The following is a 16,938-nucleotide window of genomic DNA, read 5'->3' as shown; positions in this document are numbered from 1 at the left end:
TGGTTCCTCTACCCAAGATTATAACGAGTGACATAGGGATTATTCCCTTGGTTAACAAAAACGGTATTCACTTATTTATGGTGTTCACTTTACACATATCCATGAGGACAATTGGAAGTAGAATGTAAAATACTAAAACAAGTCATGCATGATTCATTGGAAGGATGATGAACATGATTAGTATGATTAGGAGAGGAAGACACTTGATGAGCCGAGTTTTGGTTGATAAAAAATTGATCAAACCTTTAAGATAGAGACTTAACTTCAGCGACTATATCATTAGAATTATCAACTTGATATAAGCCTGCATTCTTCCTTCCACCTACAATTCTACCATTTTTAGATGATAAAGATCAATGCATTGAATTCTCACTCATGCTCTCATATAAGCGCCACACATCATCTTCATGCTTATCAAGATAAGAACCACCCATAGAAGCATCAACCATACCCTTATGGTTGTTCGACAAACTTTCAAAGAAGAATTGAACTAATTGCCATTTATGGATGTTATGGTGTGGACATTTCTTAAGCAAATCGTTCAATCGCTCCCATACCTCATAAAACAATTCCCCATCCCCTTGTGAGAATTCACGAATTGAAGTTCTCATTAAATTGTTCTTTGACACCGGATAATACTTTTTCAAGAACTCTTGTTGTATTTCTGCCCAAGAAGTTATAGAAAAAGGTCTCAAATTGTTAAACTAGTATTTTGCTTTGTCTTTTAGGGTGAAAGGGAAGAGTTTTAACTTCAAAACTTCTTCTAGCATGTCCGTGTATTTCATGGTGGAACACACTTCGAGAAACTCATCCAAATACTTGTAAGGTTCTTCATTAGGTAGCCCATGCTAATTGGGAAGCATTTGAATTATTTGTGGTTTAATCTCATAATGGTGTGCTCTAAATGGAGGGAGTTGAATGCATATTGGTGCTTTATACTCATTGAGCACATAATGGTCTCTTAAAGCAAGGGGAGGATTCACAACCGGTTGCTCTACATAAGCACCTTGATTTGCTTGAACAACGGGAAGTGGAGGTGGTACAAAAAATGGCCGAGGCATTCCCATTAGAACTTGGCCTTGTTGTTGTGGAATGAAGGGTCTAGGCATGCCTAATGGTACTTGCATGTTATCATATTGTTGATGCACATTAGGGTGAAGAATGCCTTGTTGGTTGATTGGACCAAGGTCTTCAACATGGTCCTCATTATGTTCCTCCATTGATGAAATGGAGTCACTCAAATTACCCCTTCCTTTTGGATTATGAACAATGGATTCAAGATTAAAGTTTAATAGGACAAGAATAGGATTCAAAGACCTATGACCATGCATGCACAATCAAAACAAACAACAACTCAACAACTAGCAAGTAGTAAACACTTCTCCTCCGCAACAAGTCAATCACCAACAAACCTCTACATACATTGATCCCACACTCCCATGCTTTCAATAATATGCAAGTAATAAATTGCCTCCTCGCGGGCCGATGATTTAACTAAGGAAATAAAACTTGCCACCATGCGGGCCGACAATTTAACTAAGTAAGAGAGTTAGAAAAGCTCACAAAGGGCCTTAAGCAACTTCAAAATATATTTTTTTTATTTTTGCCTTGCTTTGCTTTGCTTTATTTTTTTAGCTTTTTATACTTTTGCTTAGCTTAGCTTGCTTCTTTCCTTTGAAGTTCCTTTTCTTCACTTCCCTTGGTTCCAAGTACCTAGTTAATAAAAAACAAACACAATAAGTAAACAAGATAAAATAAAGTATAGACAAGATCAAAAGAGTACTAATTCCTAATTAATCCTAAAATACGGCGTTGCCAAATCCACAGCAACGGCGCCAAAACTTGGTGTGCCCTTTGTCGTCAATGATAACCAAAGCTCAAAGATGTGATGTGATAAAAATGTGGCCAAGTTTAAATTTGTAGAATGCCACTACCAGTTCTAACTACTAACCTAGCAAGAGTGAGTAGGGATCGTCCCAAGGGAAATGCAAGGTACTTTGGAATCAATGTTGGATTAGTAAGTCGAATGATCAAAGAAGGTTTGATTTGATTAATTAAACTAATGGTTCAATTAAAACAATACAATTAAGTGACAATCTAGAAATTAGAGAAAGCAATATGAGAGAAAGGTCTTGGGGCTTAGAGTTTACCACTAAGCTTCATTTCACCAAACACTAGCAATTGTAAATTAATAGGGAAATTCATGTTGTAAAATGTGTGTGTGTGTCACCAATTGAAAACTAAGCATGGATAACAAATAAAAATAGATTGTCTAATCAATCTAGTGGGTAGCACAACCTATCAAATGAAATCATTAACCATTTAATTAAACCACAATTAGTGCACACACAAAAATGTAAAGAAATGTACTTCTTAAACTCATAAGTATGGAAAATCAAATAACAAGAATGAATTGTCCACCTATCTAAGAAATTAAAACAATTACACTAGAACTAAGCTAGTGACATGAAAATTAAGCTAATTAAACTAAGGATGTGGCACAATTCATCAAGAAATAAGTTTGAACCATCAAATAAACCATAAGAGTAATCAATTAAGCACAATGCCTCGACCATCACTAGATTTATAACATCAACACACATAGACATGCATCAATTTCATTAAATCTAAAGAAAAACACATGAACATTCATTCTAGCATACATAGACATATGAATAGAATTAAATGATCAATTGAAAAAATTAATCCATACAAATCTGGTAAAAATCACAAAATCTATATTTATTCATGGTCAAAACATCAATTACAACTAAAATCCCCAAAAATATACAAAAGCTATGTTTAGGAAGCAAGCCAAGAGAAGGATTTAGCCAATCATTGTAGTGGCCATGGAACCCTCAAGGGCTAGCTTAGAGGTTGGCATCATCATGTTCATCCTTGCTTTCTTCATAAAACCCTAGTTCTAGAGAGAGAAACTATTTCTATAACTGGTAAAATATCAAATAGAGAAATTTTTTTACAAATTGGTTCAATTAATCTATTACAAGCCTCTTTGAGTAGGCAACAAGTCAAAAATATAGCCTTTGATTGGTGAAAATTCACAACTACAAAAGTAAGTAGAGTCTGGGCGCGCTCGAGAATTAGACAGCACACTGCCATCAGTTATTTTGATCGATCGAAGGGTTTTCGATCGATGCAACATTTAACTTCGATCGATCAAAGATAATGTTTCACAAAAATATCTTCTTGGCCTTATCCAAATTGTTGAACAGGCACCGCCTTAATTTCGATCGATTGTAGCCTTCTTCAATCGATCGAAATTTCACTGATGCAATTTTATAACTTATTTCCAGATTTGATCCTTAGCTCCAAAATTGAGCTAAATGGCTCTTCTTAGCCTGTTTGAACTTTATTGACCTGAAATAGGCAAAAACACAAATAAGTACTTAAAACATGAAAGTAAGATAGATGAATGGACTAAAATACCCAAAGCTTAGGTGCTAAAATGCATTACATTTGAGTACTTATCATGTAAGCTTAAGATTAAGCCTATAATAGATGTTTGGATTAGTGACAAGTGTAGGCTCCAAAATTAGTCTTGCATTACTGTGTGTGAATGGTGGTGTAAGAACACATAGTGAGTGGAGAAATACACTAAAATTAGTTTAGATATTTTCATTTTATTTTTATTTCATCTTTTTCCTCTCAAACCCTAACCTAGCCACCATTGAAGGAAAGCTTAACCTAGGCTTAAATCCTTGGTTTTGATCTCCTTCCACTCATCTTTGACCTTAAAGCTTAGAATACAAAAGCTTTGCCTCACCTTCCTCTACAAAACCCTTGATGGAATTCTTGAAATTCCATTACTTCCATTGGATTCAAGAGGAACAATCCTCTTGTTTGGTAGGGGATGATTTAGGTTTATAATTTATGTATTTTAATGTTTTTGTAGCTTAGAACAATTTGAAAGCATGTGTTTAACATAATTATAAAAATTGTTGGTAGTAGTACCTTGTATGAAATTAAGTTAAAGCATGATATTGTTAAAGGCCATGACTTGATCTATAGCTTGTATTAGTTTAAAGTCATTTAGAGTTGTTTTAAAATCTAGAGAGTTTAATTAATTTTTATTTATATGCTCCTTTGATTTAAATTAAGTTTTAACTTGATATATGTAATGGCCATGATATGTTCTTTAGTATATATTAAATTGGAAGCATTTAGAGTTGTTTTAAAATCTAGATATTTAATTATTTTATTTTAGTTAAATTCTATTTAATAGTTCCACTTATTTGATTATGTTTTTGGCATGATATTAAATTAAGTCTTGGTATGTTCTTTGATGAGCACTGAAAAGTGCGTATTTAAACCCCTTAAGCTTAGACATTCTAGTACCTTTATCTATCTTACTTTACCATTTTAGATTGATTCCGTATTATTTTCATTTTTAGGCACTTATCCCGAAAATAAGCTAACTCAGCCAAATAAGAGCTTAATTAAAGCAATTCTGAAATTGAACGAAGAAAGGAGCAAAAGTGGAGAAAGAAAGAAGCAAATGAAGTCAAAGGTGGAAAGCAGCAAAGTTCGATCTATCCAAGTTCAAGGTTCGATCGATCGAAAACCGATCAATCTCAGCACTTCAAGATAGATCCAAGCCTTGACCCAAAAGCATAAAGTTCCAAAAGTTCGATCGATCCAACACCAACCTTCGATCGATCGAACACTTTTGTCCTTATTCAAATGATTGATCTTATCCACGGCTGTACCACCACTAACCACTTTTCTCCTTTTCCCATAAATATCTCCCATCAACATCTCGAATTTGTCTCTTTCCAAAAAGCTCAGCCAGTTGGATCGATCCAGCCTAAGTTTGATCAATCTCACTTACTTTCGATTGATCGAACTTCCTTTAGTGCGAAAAAGTTAAAATTCCATCTCATTGAAAGTTGTCCTTTATCCAATTATTAGGAAATATTATGCGCACGACCCCAGCTCATTTTGGGTGTCATTTTGACCTACCTATATAAGGATAAGGATTGCTTTTTCAAAGGGAGCGAAGGAATATTACTTTCATATCATCTCTTGGAGAGGAAGTTGAGAGGAGGAAGAGGCTAGAGACACCATTGGAGATCTTCATCAACAAGGAGCAGATTTCAACCATGGAGTTAACCCTTGAGAGTTGGAGCTTCATCACCATGAGTGGCTAGACATCCTCTAGGGGTTAGAGTTAGCCCTAAGCATGCTTTCTATAACTTAATCTTGTGTATTATTGAGATATTAGTGTTGTAATTGATGTTTTGACACTTTGATATATATAGATCTTGTTTATTCAATGATTTATGTGGTTTAATGCTTCCAATTGGTCATTTCATTCTATCCATATGTCTATGTATGCTAGAATAGATGTTCATGTGTTTATCTCTAGATTTTGTGTTATTGATGCATGTCTATGTGTATTGATGCTATAGATTTAGAGATTGTCAAAACATTGTGCTTAAAAGAATGCTTTTGTGATTCTCTTGATGGTTCATGCTTACCTCTTGATGGATTATGCCTCTCCCCTAGTTTATTTTCATGCTAGTAGTGTAGATGTCGTGTAGTTGTAGTGTAGTGTTAAATGGGAAGACAATCTACGCTTGTTGTTTGATGACCTAAGCTTGTGAATGCAATTTGCATATGTCTCTATCCTTGTGTTGTATTTGGATTGTGAGCTTAATGAAAGGATTAATAACTTGTTTTGATTTATTGTGCCTTTCACATGTTGTTTAGACAATATATACTTCATAGCTTAGATAAATTGTGCCTTTTACATGATGTTTAGACAATACATGCTTAACTAGTCATCCTTGCTTATTGAATCAACCAAATACATACACATCACTATTGCAACACCCTAATTGCCCTCATTAATCACTTGTCAATAATATAGAAATGCATTGCTTGGTGGTGATCTCTAAACCCCAAGACTCTTCTCTCTCTTACTTAATCTCTATTACATTCAATCGCTTAGTTTAATTTAGTTGCCATCTAGTTTACAACTAACCAATCACTTGTTTGATCATTCGACTTACTAACCTTAGTTGCAATTTCACATTCAAGTACGACTCCAATCCCTTGGGACGATCCTTTCTCACTCATACTACATAGTATAGGTGTTAAGCGATTTATAAATTTAAACTAGGATGCCCACTTGACACCAATTTCCAAACTCAAAGTGTTGTGCATTATCTTATGCAAACCCTCCCCAAGGCATCATAGTTTTTGGCGCCATTGCCGGGGATTAGGCAATGTCGTATTTGTGGAATTCATTAAGAATTAGTACTCTTTTGATCGTGTCTTTTCTTTACTTTGATTTCACTTTTCTTTTTGGTTACTTATTGTGTTTGTTTTCACTTGACTAGGTGTATTGTTAAAAAGAAGCCAAGCCAAGGAACATCCAAGGTAAGGAGCAAAGCAAAGCAAAATAAGGGAAAAAAGCTAAAAATTCTAAAAAATTGTTAAGCTAAGCTAAATTTGGAGTTAAAGTGCTATAGGACCTTTGTGAGACTTTCTTGACTCAATCTCCTTAGTTAAATCGTGAGCCCGCGTGGAGGCATTTTTCTTGTCATTGCATTATTATTGTTTCAAACATGGGAATTGTGCTTGTGGAGGAAGTTTAATTGTATTGTTGTGAAGGCAAAATGTTTGTTCGTTTGTTATGCTTGCTTATTTGTTATTGTGCATGCATGGTCGTCGTTCGTTGAGACCAACTCTTGTCCCTTTTGATTTGCATCTCGAATCCATCGTTAGAAATCCTAGGGGAAGGGGAAGTTCAAGTAGAACCCGCCTATCAATGGATGACCATAATGATGATCATGTTGAAGACCTTGGTCACATAGACCAACAAGGCATCCTTCATCCAAATGTGCACAATGAGAACATTCAAGTACCATTAGGCATCCTTCATCCAAATGCCATACATTCACCCACCACCACAACAACAAGGCCAAGTTCCATTCCGAATGCCAAAGCCAATGTATGCTCCACAACCTCCCATTGTCAATCGAGGAATTTAAAATCAAGGTGTTCATGTTGCACCTCAAGTAGCTAATCCGCCTCTTGCTTTGTGAGATCACTATGTGCCTAATGAATACAATGCACCCACATGCATTCAATTGCCACTATTTAGAGCACATCATTATGAAATTAAAGCACAAACCATTCACTTTCATGGACTTCCAAGTGAAGAACCATATAAGCATTTGGATGAGTTTCTTGAAGTTTGTTCTACCGTGAAATACACGGACATGCCGGAAGTAGTCTTAAGGCTTAAACTTTTTCCATTCACCCTTAAAGACAAGGCAAAATATTGGTTTAACAATCTTAGGCCTTTTTCAATCACTTCTTGGGCAGAAATGTAACAAGAGTTTTTGAAGAAGTACTATCCGGTTTCTAAGACCAATGCCATGAGGACCTCAATTCAAGAATTTTCACATGGGGATGGAGAAACATTTCATGAGGCATGGGAACGCTTCAATGAATTGCTTAGGAAGTGTCCACACCATGACATGCCCAAATGGCAATTAGTCCAATATTTCTTTGAAAGTTTATCGGATAACTATAAGGGTATGGTTGATGCTTCCATTGGTGGCTCTTACATTGATAGGCATGAGGATGACGTATGGCGTCTCTATGAAAGTATGAATGAGAATTCATTGCATAGAATATTGTCATCAAAGAATGGTAGAAATACATAAGGTAGGAAGAGTGTTGGCTTATTTCAAGTTGACAATTCTAATGAGATAGCCGCCGAAATGAAGTCTTTATCTCAAAGGTTTGATCAATTTTTTATTAGCCAAAACTCGGCGAACCAAGTAACTTCCTTCCCTAATCATTCTCATCGTGCATCAAATGAATCATGTATGACTTGTGCTAGTGTTCTTCATTCTACTTCTCATTGTCCTCATGGACAAGTGCAAAGTGAACCTAATGAACAAGTCAATGCGGCTTTTGTAAACCAAGGGAACAATCCTTATGGTACTCATTACAATCCAAGTTAGAGAAATCATCCGAACTTCTCATGGAAAAATGAAGGGGAAGGCTCAAAGCCTCCCCAAGGTGGTTTTCAAGGGAAGTATATTCCACCTCCAAAGCAAAACCAAGGAAATCCAAGGTTATAGGCCATACCAATCACAAGGGAATCAATTCTCTAACTCTCATTTTCCCAACCAATCATATTCCCAAGGTAATTCTCGAAGTCCCGCTTTTGAAGAGAAAGTTTTAAATGCTTTGGGCACTTTAGAGGCTAACACACAATTGCTTCATTCTCACTCTCAATCTATTGCAAAGCTAGAAACCCAAGTAGGGCAAATAGATAGCACTCTTAATGCTAGAGAGAAGGGAAAGATGCCTATTAATGCCCCGCCTAAGCAACAATGTGTTGTGGAAACCCAATCATTATCGGAAGGGTGTACCATAGAACATGTTAATGCGGTGAACTTTCGGAGTGGTAGAGTTATAGATAATCAAGTAGAAATGACTAATGAAGAGAGTGAACCGGTGCAACCACAAGTTGTCACCCGTCCCGTTTCACATCCTATTCCTCCTTCATTACATATACATGATCTTGCAAATGAGAAAGTTTTGAAAAATGTGTTTGAAAAAGAAGTTTTGAAAAAGGATGTTGAAAAGGTTTTATTAAAAAATGATTTGAAAACTTCTTGTGTTGAAGAGAGTTCAAAAGAAAATCTTGAAAAAGTGTTTGAACCAAAGGTTCCATTTTCGGATACCTTAAAAGGATCCATTTCGAAAGAAAAGCAAAAAGTCAGGACCAATGAGATTTTGGAAATGTTTAAGCAAGTAAAAGTTAATCTCCCACTTTTAGATGCAATCAAGCAAATACTGGCTTATACCAAGTTTTTAAAAGATCTTTGCACCCAAAAGCAGAAGAACAAAAGCCAAGCACCAAAAAAAGTGGTTTTGACCGAGCAAGTAAGCTCAATTTTGCAACGTAACACTCTTCCAAAGTTTAAGGACCCCGGTTCACCCACTACATCATGCATCATTGGTGAACATATCATTAATTGGGCGCTTCTTGACTTAGGAGCAAGTGTTAACCTTCTTCCTTACTCGGTTTATGTCAAACTAGGCTTAGGTGAATTGAAACTGATGTCGGTAGTTTTGCAACTTGCCGACCAATCCATTAAAAAGCCTAGAGGTGTCATTGAAGATGTTTTGATTAAGATTGACAAATTCTTCTTTCCCGTTGATTTCGTTGTCATAGACATGGAACCGGTTCCCAATCCTAAGAGCCAAATTCCCATTATCCTTGGCCGTCCTTTCTTGGCAACCGCTAATGCCAACATCAATTGTAGGACGGGGGTAATGAAGATCTCTTTTGGCCATATAAAGGTGAAATTGAACATATTCAATCCAACACCCAATTCATTTGACAAGTATGAAGGAGAGGTCAATGTTGTGGAAAAATGTCATGAATTCAATAGTGAAGGAAATGAGTTTTTATGTGACTCAAGGGTTTCTAAAGCTTCATCTTCAACCTTGCATTCTAAAAGTCTTGTTTCAAACTCTTGTTTTGAAATGGCGAGGAAGTCCAAAGGTTGTAATTGCATAGACAAAGGATCAAAAACTTCTTTTGAGTTTGATCCAATAAGTTCTTCCAAGAACAATTTGTTGGGTGGGGCTCAAGATATTCATCACCCCAACAAGGAGGGGATGCATTATAAGATCTTTGATCCAGGCTAAAAGAGCCCAATGTCTTGCTAGAGACGTTAAAGACTAGCAAAAGCATTCGTAGGGTGTCAAAACCCTATTCCTCCCCCATTTCTATCTTACATTTCATTTCTTGCGAAGTCTAGATACTTGTTTTTGGTTCATATGCATTTCAAGGAACTTTGGTGAGGATTGCATAAGCTTGCATGTCAATTTTGAGCATTCTGCATAAGTTCGATCGATCTCATACCTGAGTTCGATCGATCGAACTTCCATCTGAATCCAACACTTAGAAAATTTTCAAGCCTGCATCCAAATAAGCTCTTTGTCCCATCGATCCAAGAAAAATCTGCGATCTTAGTTCTCAGTTGGATCGATCATAGGAACTTCGATCGATCCAACTATCCTGTTCGATCGATCTTGAGTGTTGACACTTAGAAAAATTTTGAACCTGTAGAACCTGCATCCAAATCACCTCTCTGTCCCATCGTTCGAACTAATTCTCAAATCGATCAAGAGACATTCGATCGATCTAACTTCCAAGTTCGATCGATCTCATGATTCAACACTTAGAAAAAATTTTGAGCCTGCATCCACCTGCATATTTTCAGCTCTCTATCTGATCGTTCGAAACATTCCAAGATCGATCTGAAAGTTCTTCGATCGATCCAACTTTCCAGTTCGATCGATCTCATGTTCCAACACTTAGCTAAATTTTTGAACCAAAAACCTGTATATTTCAGCTCTCTGTCTAATCGATCGAACTCTTATTTCGATCGATCACAAATCTTCATTTCATTGTTTTAACTTTAGTTTGACTTTTCAACTTTTCAAAAATCCAAAAATATTTTCATTTTATTCTATTTTCTCTCTCATTTTATTTTGTTTTAATTTTCAGTAAGTTTTCAAAAATTCAAAAATATTTTAATTTATTTAGTTTTTAATTAATTAAATTTAAATTCAATTCAAAAAAAAAAAAAAAAAAGCGAGGACTTCTCCCAAATGGTGAGAAGTGGGAAATGATTAGATGGTTGTTGTCTTGATTTGTAACGAAGTTGATTTGAGCTTGTAAGTTCTTAGGGGTGTTTGAACACCTAATGCCCTAAAGCCGTCTGGTTTGGGAGTCATTGACCTAATGCTCGACCTCATGAATCGCTAGAAAGCTTAATGGATCAACACATTGCACTATACTTCCATCTTTGATCCTATATATAAAAAATAAAAAATAAATAAATAAATAAATAAATATCCGAGTGAAAAGAATAAGCGCACCTAGAACAATAAAGCTTTAATAAAAGGTTCACTTTTTGTCTTAATGATCGGTACTAGATTTGTGTGTTAGTTTGAGGGTAAGGATATGATTAATTCTTTAGTTGGCTAAGATAGCAACACATTGATGCCGGTCCACTCAAAAGAATTCTAGAGTTGTTTTGATTTGCACGATCATTTTCTTGATGTGTGAGGGACCATACTTGCTTGCTTGATGTTGAGATTTTGGGAGATTGCTTAGAAATGTTTGAAAAATTGCATACTTGAGGTAGTTTTCTCCCAATGCTTGTTTGCAATATTAGTGCTTCTTTTGAAAGAATGGGCTTAATGTTTGTGCGTAACATTTTTGGAAACCCTCACGAGACTTCACTCGTCCACTAGGGGTAACCTAGGGGTTTAAAAGGCTTGTTACATATGGTAAATGCAATCGTGTTCCCTACGAAAGTGGCGTTATCCATTTATTGTTTTCTAGTTCATAGCTGTATAGTTGTTCATCTCATTTCTTTACTTTGTAGTTCATTACTAGGGACTAGCAATATTTAAGTTTGGGGGTGTGATGAGTACTGAAAAGTGCGTATTTAAACCCCTTAAACTTAGGCATTCTACTACCTTTATCTATCTTACTTTACCGTTTTAGATTGATTCCGTATTATTTCCATTTTCAGGCACTTATCCCGAAAATAAGCTAACTCAGCCAAATAAGAGCTTAATTGAAGCAATTCTGAGATTGAACGAAGGAAGGAGCAAAGTGGAGAAACAAAGAAGCAAATGAAGTCAAAGGTGGAAAGCAGCAAAGTTCGATCGATCCAAGTTCAAGGTTCGATCGATCAAAAACCAATCGATCTCAGCACTTCAAGATAGATCCAAGCCTTGACCCAAAAGCATAAAGTTCCTAAAGTTCGATCGATCCAACACCAACCTTCGATCGATCGAACACTTTTGTCCTTATTTAAATGATTGATCTTATCCACAGTTGTACCACCACTAACCACTTTTCTCCTTTTCCCATAAATATCTCCCATAAATATCTCGGATTTGTCTCTTTCCAAAAAGCTCAATTAGTTGGATCGATCCAGCCTAAGTTCGATCGATCTCACTTACTTTCGATCGATCGAACTTCCTCTAGTGCGAAAAAGTTAAAATTCCATCTCATTGAAAGTTGTCCTTTATCCAATCATTAGGGAATATTGTGCGCACCACCCCAGCTCATTTTGGGTGTCATTTTGACCTACCTATATAAGGATAAGGATTGCTTTTTCAAAGGGAGCGAAGGAATATTACTTTCATATCATCTCTTGGAGAGGAAGTTGAGAGGAGGAAGAGGCTAGAGACACCATTGGAGATCTTCATCAACAAGAAGCAGATTTCAACCATGGAGTTAGCCCTTGAGGGTTAGAGCTTCATCACCATGAGTGGCTAGACATCCTCTAGGGGCTAGAGTTAGCCCTAAGCATGCTTTCTATAACTTAATCTTGTGTATTATTGAGAGATTAGTGTTGTAATTGATGTTTTGACACTTTGATATATATAGATCTTGTTTATTCAATGATTTATGTGGTTTAATGCTTCCAATTGGTCATTTCATTCTATCCATATGTCTATGTATGCTAGAATAGATGTTCATGTGTTTATCTCTAGATTTTGTGTTATTGATGCATGTCTATGTGTATTGATGTTATAGATTTAGAGATTATCAAAATATTGTGCTTAAAAGAATGCTTTTGTGATTCTCTTGATGGTTCTTGCTTACCTCTTGATGGATTGTGCCTCTCTCCTAGTTTATTTTCACGCTAGTAGTGTAGATGTAGTGTAGTTGTAGTATAGTGTTAAATGGGAGGACAATCTATGCTTGTTGTTTGATGATCCAAGCTTGTGAATGCAATTTGCATATGTCTCTATCCTTCTGTTGTATTTGGATTGTGAGCTTAATGAAAGGATTAATAACTTGTTTTGATTTGTTGTGCCTTTCACATGTTGTTTAGACAATATATGTTTCATAGCTTAGATATATTGTGCCTTTCACATGATGTTTAGATAATACATGCTTAACTAGTCATCCTTGCTTATTGAATCAACCAAATACATACACACCATTATTGCAACACCCTAATTGCCCTCATTAATCACTTGTCAATAATATAGAAATGCATTGCTTGGTGGTGATCTCTAAACCCCAAGACTCTTCTCTCTCTTACTTAATCTCTATTGCATTCAATTGCTTAGTTTAATTTAGTTGCCATCTAGTTTACAATCAACCAATCACTTGTTTGATCATTCGATTTACTAACCCTAGTTGCAATTTCACATTCAAGTACGACTCCAATCCCTTAGGATGATCCCTTCTCACTCATACTATATAGTATAGGTGTTAAGCGATTTATAAATTTAAACTATGATGCCCACTTAACACCAATTTCCAAACTTAAAGTGTTATGCCCTATCTTGTGCAAACCCTCCCCAAGGCATCATTCTTTGATATATATTAAATTGAGAACATTTGGATGAATTTTGAAACTTTTATTTAATTATTTACTTTGGACGAAATTTAATTCGCATGGTTGTATCTAGCATAGAATTAACTTTGTGACATGATATTAAATTAGGCATTGGCATATTCTTTGATATATATTAAATTGAGAATATTTGGATAAGTTTTGAAATCTAAAGAGTTTAATTAAATGAATGAATTAAAATCTATTTAAAGGTTCCATTGATTTAATTATGTTTTTAACTTCATATATGTAATGTCCTTAACTTGTTCCTTAGCATATATTAAATTTGAATCATTTGAAGTTGATTTAAAATCTAGAGAAATTAATTAATTAGTTTAATTAATTTTTATTTAAGTGTTCTATTCATTTAAAATATTATTTGACTTGATATATGTAATGATCATGCTATAATCTTTGACATATATTAATTAGGGAATATTTTGATGAGACTTGAAATCTAGAGAAATTAATTATTTTATTTAATTAATTTTTATTTGTATTGCGTTAATGATTTAATCATGTTTTTTACAATGATTTAATCATGTTTTTTACGTTGATTGTATGTTTAAATCATGACTTTGGACTTGTATTATATTTAGGAGATTAAGTTTTCAATATTGATCATATTGTTATAATGTGTAACGAATCGCACACTGACGATTCGATATTTTATGCCTTGTGCGTGTAACGAATGGCATATTGAAGATTCGACATTTTAAATGTCATTTTAGACTTGAAACTCTAGGACATAACTTGTGTGGTTTCATCTCTACTTATGCATGAAAGGCAGTTTCTATGCATTATTTAATTTTATATAAGTTTTGAACTTATTTTGGAAACACTTGGGACATCACACAATTTGACATGGCTGGGGCAAGGTCCTAGTACGGGGGATAAGAGTTTCTTCTACAAATATAGTGCACACTTGGGTTGTTCCCGAGGGTTAGTAACCCAAAGTAACTGCTGACGTCTAGTGCGCACTTAGGTTGTTCCCATGGGTTAGTAGCCCGATCAACTACTACGTCTTGGTTCTATTTCGGGATTCGATTTCCAAGATATTCCACTATTTAATTTCTCGTTTAATTACAAGTTGGCAACCAATGCTTAATTGTGACTTGTGATTTTAGTATATAAAGTCTTAAGATTGCTTTAGAGACTTGTGTATTTTTGTATTTCATTTCAACCATTTAAGTAGTTGAGCTAATCCTTTAGTTCACTTTGGAACATAGACGCTAGGAGGCATGAACCACTTTAATTGATTTCGTATTTTAGATTTCCAGTTGATAACTTTGATAATCTATATCTTATTGCGTTGTATTAGATGTTTCAATTATGCTAAGTTGTATCATTTAGTCGTTTTAGCATTTTAGATTTCAAGTTGATAATTTTGATAATCTATATTTGGTTGCATTGTATCATATGCTCCTATGTTGTTTACGTGCATGAATATTGTGGTCTGTGCTAGAAACATTTTAAGATAGCTTAGGATGCTCATTTGGTCTCACCTTGGACATAGACGTTAGGTGGCATGAACCACGTGAATTGTTTCATATCAACTTGATAAACCTATAAAACGTTAGGTCTATGCATGTTCATTCCCTACGATTAATGTAAGTTACTCACCCTACTGAATGCAATTTGTTTCAGGCAAGAAGACGTGGTTTCGGGATGTACAATATCCCTAGGTTGATTTGTCAATTTGAAGTACTTTTAATGTATTCTTATTCACATGCAAGCGTTAGCATGTTTATGTTTTACTTATAAAGTTGTAAAGAATAGTTAGGTTCATTATGCCGTTTATGCCTTATGATATGTAAAGTGTACTTAGGTACACTCTTTGTAATGTATTTGATATGTATGAGATAAGGCCAATGGCCATTTACTTTTAAGTTGCTTCTTTTAAGTACTTTTGATTTTATGCATAATTATTGAAAAATAGGAAAATTCAGATGGTGCAAAGTGTACACGGGCACACTCAATAGGGTTCATTTAATATATATGAGGTGTAGCCAAGGGCTAAATGGTTTTTAGAAAGCATCTAAGGCTTCAAGTTTTACCAACAGGCATGTGACCTAGCGGTACAAGGCTCCTACTTCCCAAAGGGAGGTCAGGAGTTCGAACCTCAGTAGAGGTAGTGTGTGTGAGTCCCAACTAGGGAAAGAAAAAAAAAAAAGAAAAAAAAAAAGAAAAGAAAAAGAAAGGCTTCAAGTTTTCCTTTTGAAAGTCATTTTAGGCAAATTTTAGGTTTGATAGGTTGTATTTTGCATCAGGCATATTTGAGGGTCACGGACCATTCCCGCACATCTTAAAACACTAATTATGTTTGCGTGCATAATTGTTTTAACCCAGAAATTCATTTTGGCCAAATGCACACTTGAAGCAAAATTACATTTTTAAGGTTTTAAGCACCTATCTGATCTAAGGGCATTCTGGGCATTTCACATCGCAATTTAATTTTTTCTTTTGACATGGTCAGCTAGAAAACTTGTTTTTAAAGGGGATTTCTTCTTTGTGTTTTTCCAAAAAAATTCATCTAAGGGTCCAAATCAGCTCTCTGTTTTGGAAATATCAGCAAAATCAGCTGCTGTCAGTCAGCAACCTTGGCGGCACCCATGGGCGAGCGGGCGCGCGCATAAGGGCTTGCTCCCTTGGCCGCGACGTCTCCAAATTTATTTTTGGCCGTTCTTCTTTGTCCAGACTCCGAATTAAGTGATTTTTAAGTCTAACTTTATTATGTTTTTCGTCGTCTATCCAATTGTGTGCTTGGTAGCACCCAAATCTTTCTAAAAATTACCATTTTGCCCCTAGGGCTAAACTTGTCCCTTTTTAAAACGTCGCTTCCGCTTTGTTTTACTTTTGTTTCTGTGCCTTCATGGGAAGTCATGATTATGTCTTAGGGATAACGTACATCTCTCGAGACTTTGTTTCCATATGAAAAGACCATTTTGCCCTTGGGGGCATAATTGGTCTATTTTTTTATCTTTTTCTTCCGCATACGTTCTCGTTAAGTTCCGTGACCACATGGAAGGTCGCTTTGGTGTCTTAGAGGTGTGTTGCACTTCTAGAGACTTGTTTTCTATTTTCTGCTTCGACATTCGAGATTCGTTATCGGGTCAATCTTCGGGTCATCTCAAAATGCACTGGCTTGAAAAACTAGAGTCGTAGGGTCGTAGGGTCGTCACAACCATATTAGAACTCATAAGGATAAAGGATTCCATAAATTAGACACCCCTACCTCTTGAATGTACAATCTTTAAGTTTAAATCCTTGTGAAACTCCTCAAAAATGCAAGCTATGGCCACTAAAATGAAAACCCCAAAAAGTATTTTATGAGTACCCCAAAAAGTATCCTTCATCACTTATAAAGTCAAATTTTCCTAAATTCTCCCTATCTCTAAAGATATAACATTTATTTCCAAAGACTCTAAAGTATTTAACAGAGGGCCTTTTATCATATCACAATTCATATGATATCTTTTTAGTTGCAAAGCTAAGATAAACTATATTT

General features: G+C 35.4%; 1 non-coding gene and 1 pseudogene across 1 annotated transcript; one reads left to right on the top strand and one right to left on the bottom strand.

Moving 5' to 3' along the window:
* Positions 1 to 507: 507 nt before the first annotated feature.
* Positions 508 to 614, top strand: LOC132310794 (small nucleolar RNA R71). Its single transcript, XR_009482706.1, has one exon. It is a non-coding gene; the product is annotated as a small nucleolar RNA R71 (small nucleolar RNA).
* A 6,797-nt stretch (positions 615 to 7,411) lies between these two features.
* Positions 7,412 to 7,510, bottom strand: LOC132310902 (small nucleolar RNA R71; annotated as a pseudogene).
* Positions 7,511 to 16,938: the final 9,428 nt, after the last annotated feature.

Source organism: Cornus florida, unplaced genomic scaffold, assembly GCF_030987335.1.
Source record: "Cornus florida cultivar Cherokee Brave unplaced genomic scaffold, ASM3098733v1 CherokeeBrave_3.0.0_Hap2_Chr05, whole genome shotgun sequence".
Taxonomy (NCBI): Eukaryota; Viridiplantae; Streptophyta; class Magnoliopsida; order Cornales; family Cornaceae; genus Cornus; species Cornus florida.
Note: the sequence above shows the minus strand (reverse complement) of the source record. Positions and strands in the feature narration are given on the sequence as shown.